The sequence below is a fragment of the Rhipicephalus microplus genome, unplaced genomic scaffold (genome assembly GCF_043290135.1).
Source record: "Rhipicephalus microplus isolate Deutch F79 unplaced genomic scaffold, USDA_Rmic scaffold_957, whole genome shotgun sequence".
NCBI classification, from domain to species: domain Eukaryota; kingdom Metazoa; phylum Arthropoda; class Arachnida; order Ixodida; family Ixodidae; genus Rhipicephalus; species Rhipicephalus microplus.
This window is the reverse complement of record NW_027465508.1, coordinates 12501-17857: the sequence shown is the minus strand read 5'-3', so window position 1 is coordinate 17857 and position 5357 is coordinate 12501. Positions and strand designations below refer to the sequence as shown.

General features: G+C 57.8%; 2 non-coding genes across 2 annotated transcripts; both read left to right on the top strand.

Annotated features, from left to right (window-relative positions):
• The first annotated feature begins 1394 nt into the window (after positions 1 to 1394).
• On the top strand, positions 1395 to 3209 carry LOC142795935 (small subunit ribosomal RNA). Its single transcript, XR_012893421.1, has one exon. It is a non-coding gene; the product is annotated as a small subunit ribosomal RNA (ribosomal RNA).
• Positions 3210 to 4928: 1719 nt separating this feature from the next.
• On the top strand, positions 4929 to 5081 carry LOC142795934 (5.8S ribosomal RNA). The gene has a single exon (XR_012893419.1). It is a non-coding gene; the product is annotated as a 5.8S ribosomal RNA (ribosomal RNA).
• Positions 5082 to 5357: the final 276 nt, after the last annotated feature.

Genomic DNA, 5357 nt, shown 5'->3' with positions numbered 1-5357 from the left:
GTTTGCGACGCCGACGCAAAAGTGGGAACCGCCGCTCGGATGTTCGCCGTTTTTGGCAGAGTGAGTGCTGGCACTCCGGCGAAGCGAAAGAGCGTGAATGCGCCCACGAAAGTAGCGTATTTGGACGTGCTTGACGGCGACCGCCGCAGGAGTACGAAAAACCACGTCAGCCGGGGCGAGCGACCCACGGCGGTCTGGGTGCTTATCGCTGCTATTATAGGGGCACCCCGGCAGACGCAGAAAGAAAAAAAAAAAAAAATGGGGACATGGCGTGCGTCACCGTGCGGCTTCGCAGCGTTGCCGAAGTCGCCGAGCCCTTCAACTGAGCCGAACGGCGGACAGGGAACGTTGGTCGGCCGTTCTAACCTGTCGGTGCCACGCCGAGACGTCGTTAAGGAAAACCGCGTCGTGGGCCTCTACGACGCCGTCGAGTCGTTGTACGTTTGGTGTCCAGCGTGTCGGCGGCGAGTAGCGGACACGTCGTTCACGACTTCGGTCTTTCGCAGTCGACGCGAACTTGCGGAGAGTCGTGGTGCCTCACGTTTTCGGCAGAAACCGCGGCGGAATTTTCCCGTGCGTGCGCGCACGACCTCGGTGCTGTGCCGTCAGCGTAGTGTTGCACAAACTCGTGGCCTACCCAAGGTGCGGTACGTTTGCGGCCGTATCCTCGGTGGGAATTTCGTGAGTAGGGTCGCAAATTCTACGACCTCGGCGGGTTTGAGAGCGACGTAGACTTGTGGCACGCTCAACGTGCCACACGTTTCGGGGCACACCCGCGGTGAAATTTTCTCGAGTACGCTCGTATTAGTGCCCAAGGAGGTCTGGGTACTTATCGCTGCTATTATGTGGGGGTTCTCGTGAGCGGCGTACGCGAAAGCGACCGGGTGTCTGATATGCGGCGGGCTTCGGCCTCGTCAAGCGTGTCCTCGGGTCTGCTCCAGGGGAATCCACGGCAGTCGTCTGCAGCCTCATCCGCTTGATGCGTTAGGGGCTGGTTGTCGGACGGTGCCGTTTTACCACGATATCGAGGTGTGTTCCGTGTCGTCCTCGGGCGATTCAGATGCGAAAGCGCCGAAGACGCGGGCGTGACCCGTCGTCTGGCGGCTTTGCAGTCTCGGCTCCGTTGCTAGTTCCGGCCGGTCCACCGACAGTGCAGCGGGCTTGGGCAACCCGCACGGCGCGACCGAGTCGATGCAACGAAAAAGAGCGAGCATGAACGTGCTTCTTGCCGCACGGCTCCCACTCGTCTTTCGGGAAGGTTGTGCCGTAGCGAGCTCGAACGCCGTCATCTCGGAGTGCAAAATAAGCGTGTTGGGGCGCCTGAAGGTGGCCTCCGCCGCACACAGACTGCGTCCGGCCCGCCGAAGGCGAGGACGGACGCGCAGTCGAACGATTACCTGGTTGATCCTGCCAGTAATCATATGCTTGTCTCAAAGATTAAGCCATGCATGTCTAAGTACATGCCGAAATAAGGCGAAACCGCGAATGGCTCATTAAATCAGTTATGGTTCCTTAGATCGTTTCTTCCTACTTGGATAACTGTGGCAATTCTAGAGCTAATACATGCAGTGAGCCTGGAGCCCTTTGGGTAACGGGTGCTTTTATTAGACCAAGATCGATCGGGTTTCGGCCCGTATTGTGTGGTGACTCTGGATAACTTTGTGCTGATCGCATGGCCACGAGCCGGCGACGTTTCTTTCAAGTGTCTGCCTTATCAACTTTCGATGGTAGGTTACTTGCTTACCATGGTTGTTACGGGTAACGGAGAATCAGGGTTCGATTCCGGAGAGGGAGCCTGAGAAACGGCTACCACATCCAAGGAAGGCAGCAGGCGCGCAAATTACCCACTCCCGGCACGGGGAGGTAGTGACGAAAAATAACAATACGGGACTCTTTTGAGGCCCCGTAATTGAAATGAGTACACTCTAAATCCTTTAACGAGGATCAATTGGAGGGCAAGTCTGGTGCCAGCAGCCGCGGTAATTCCAGCTCCAATAGCGTATACTAAAGCTGCTGCGGTTAAAAAGCTCGTAGTTGGATCTCAGTTCCAGACGAGTAGTGCATCTACCCGATGCGACGGCTCGGACTGAACATCATGCCGGTTCTTTCTTGGTGCACTTCATTGTGTGCCTCGAGATGGCCGGTGCTTTTACTTTGAAAAAATTAGAGTGCTCAACGCAGGCGAGTCGCCTGAATAAACTTGCATGGAATAATAGAACAAGACCTCGTTTCTGTTCTGTTGGTTTTTGGAATACGAGGTAATGATTAAGAGGGACGGACGGGGGCATTCGTATTGCGGCGCTAGAGGTGAAATTCTTGGACCGTCGCAAGACGAACTACTGCGAAAGCATTTGCCAAGAATGTTTTCATTGATCAAGAACGAAAGTCAGAGGTTCGAAGGCGATCAGATACCGCCCTAGTTCTGACCATAAACGATGCCAACCAGCGATCCGCCTGAGTTACTCAAATGACTCGGCGGGCAGCTTCCGGGAAACCAAAGTATTTGGGTTCCGGGGGAAGTATGGTTGCAAAGCTGAAACTTAAAGGAATTGACGGAAGGGCACCACCAGGAGTGGAGCCTGCGGCTTAATTTGACTCAACACGGGAAAACTTACCCGGCCCGGACACTGGGAGGATTGACAGATTGAGAGCTCTTTCTTGATTCGGTGGATGGTGGTGCATGGCCGTTCTTAGTTGGTGGAGCGATTTGTCTGGTTAATTCCGATAACGAACGAGACTCTAGCCTATTAAATAGGTGCGGGGTTCCCAGCACCTTACAACCTTCTTAGAGGGACAAGCGGCTCCTAGCCGCACGAAACAGAGCAATAACAGGTCTGTGATGCCCTTAGATGTCCGGGGCCGCACGCGCGCTACACTGAAGGAAGCAGCGTGTCTTTATCCCTGTCTGAAAAGACTGGGTAACCCGTGGAACTTCTTTCGTGATTGGGATAGGGGCTTGCAATTGTTCCCCTTGAACGAGGAATTCCCAGTAAGCGCGAGTCATAAGCTCGCGTTGATTACGTCCCTGCCCTTTGTACACACCGCCCGTCGCTACTACCGATTGAATGATTTAGTGAGGTCTTCGGACCGATGTCCGGCGCGGCCTTTCGGTTGCGCCGGTCTGTTGGAAAGATGACCAAACTTGATCATTTAGAGGAAGTAAAAGTCGTAACAAGGTTTCCGTAGGTGAACCTGCGGAAGGATCATTAACGGATTGTGAAGGGTGAGCGCCTCAGCTGCGTCTGCGCCCGACACTTTCTGCCGCTGACCCCGTTTGGACGCGGGGTCGGCTTTTCCCCACGGGGCTGCCTGAATGTGGAGCGGCACCCCGTGACAAATTGTTGCGCCCAGCGGACGCCAACACCGCGACCTTGGACGGTCGGCCAGGTGGCGGACGCGGGTACAAACGGCGCAACGCACTCATAGGTCGGCTTTCGACCCGCCACTGCACCGTGGCTCGAAGCGCTCGAAATGCGCGACCCGACCGCTGCGGGACCGCCTAGTACTGTAAACAGGAGCGGCGGAGCGCGAACGGCGAGTCGTGGTTACGTCGGTAGAAGGCGAGGCTGCGCGTTCCCGAAACGCCAGCCGAGTGCCCTCCCGACCGTTCGAGCGTGCAAGAACGAGACCCGACAATCGCGCGGCGACTGCCAAGTACGAGAGGAACGGCACAAGCGTCGGCGGTCGGTCAAGGAACTGGCGATGTGACGGGTCCGCTGTGCACCAGTGCATACCGTCCCGCCGTCCGCGGCAAGCGCCTCCGCGTCCTCGGGTGACGGAGGCTGCCGGTCGGTTCTTGCAGGCGAGGGATCTCGCTGGCACCGGTTCGCGTTGACGCGCGGCCGGTCATGGCACGGCGATGCGACGGCCGAGGTGCGCAGTACTCGATGGAGGAACCGCACGCTCCGATGACCGTCCCGCCCTCCGCGGCGTATGCGTACCGACCGTAATGGTTGCAGCAGCGCCGGCCGGCTTTTGAATTCGCCACACGAAACACGGTGCGAGATCGCGGTTAGGGGAGCGTCGACGTTGCCAGGCGTTTTGCTTGCTGCCGAGGGAAAGGCGGCACGGCCACGTCGCGCTCGTCGCGATTAGCGGGTCTGCGCGCTTTGGGAAGGTGCCGCAACGACTTGCCGAAAGAGGAAGCACGGAAGAACGAGGGACTTGGACGTCCCGACAATTGAACGCACTTGCGGCCAGGCCCTTGCTGGCTTCGTTCTTCCGCCTCGAGTAGGCTCGTACGCGGCTCCGGCGCCGAAAGTGGTCCTTGGCACCGACTTCGGTGGACGTGGGAAGTGCCGCGCAAGTACGGCGCGCCTGGCTCCACCTGTTGGCTAAAGTAGGCAGCCGGATCGGCATTTTGGTGTGCGGTGGCAAACCGTGGATGCGAAAAAAGCTTGTGCGATTTCGTGGAACAAAAAGCGGGGGTCCCCCTTTTTATGCGGAGGAGACCGACCCGCCTGCCGTGGTGAACCGCGACGCCACGGTAAAAACGGGAGAGGCTTGTCGATGGGACCGTGCATCCCGCGCTCCACGGAGGCCGGGAGGCGGCCGCCCGAGGAAATGTGTAGCCGTCGAGGCCCGCATCTGCGTGCACTCTTATCCAAATGGGTGTACCGCAGGCATTTTCTGGTTAGGCGGGCCAATGAGAGCGAGCACACAACGATACCTACGGGTCCGGCTTGGAGAACCGGCTTCGACGCCTCCCGAGTATTTATAGAGGGGTGGACCACGAAAGCACTCGCAAGTAGCGAAAGCGAAACGCCGTCCGAAACACACCGTTTGCTCGATTTGCGGCAGCCGAAAAAGGCGCGGCAGAGTTTTGGAGTCCAAGCGTGCGCTGAAAAGCGCCCTTCTTGGCCACTGTTTGGCCGAGTGCCAGAAACGTTTGGTTTTGACTGTACGGAATTGAACAAACACTTTTTCACGACTCTAAGCGGTGGATCACTCGGTTCTCGGGTCGATGAAGAACGCAGCCAGCTGCGAGACTTGGTGTGAATTGCAGGACACACTGAGCACTGATTCTTTGAACGCACATTGCGGCCTTGGGTCTTCCCTTGGCTTCGTCTGTCTGAGGGTCGGATCACATATCAAGAGAGCCTTCGGCGCACAAGGGAACGTGAGCCGTCGACTCGTTTTGACCGCGTCGGCAACACGGACAGCACGCTGAACACCTCACAGCGAGCGCCAACAGCGGCCACTCAAGGGCGAGACGGTGGCGACCGTCGTGCCAGAGCCCAACCGAAACGGGGGCGACCGACTGCATTGAGGATGTGGCACCTCGTTGAGACCGCCGCAGGACTTCGAGTCGGAAGGAAGCCTGCAGGGAAAGTGCGGTCGAGGTTGCGTACTCCTCT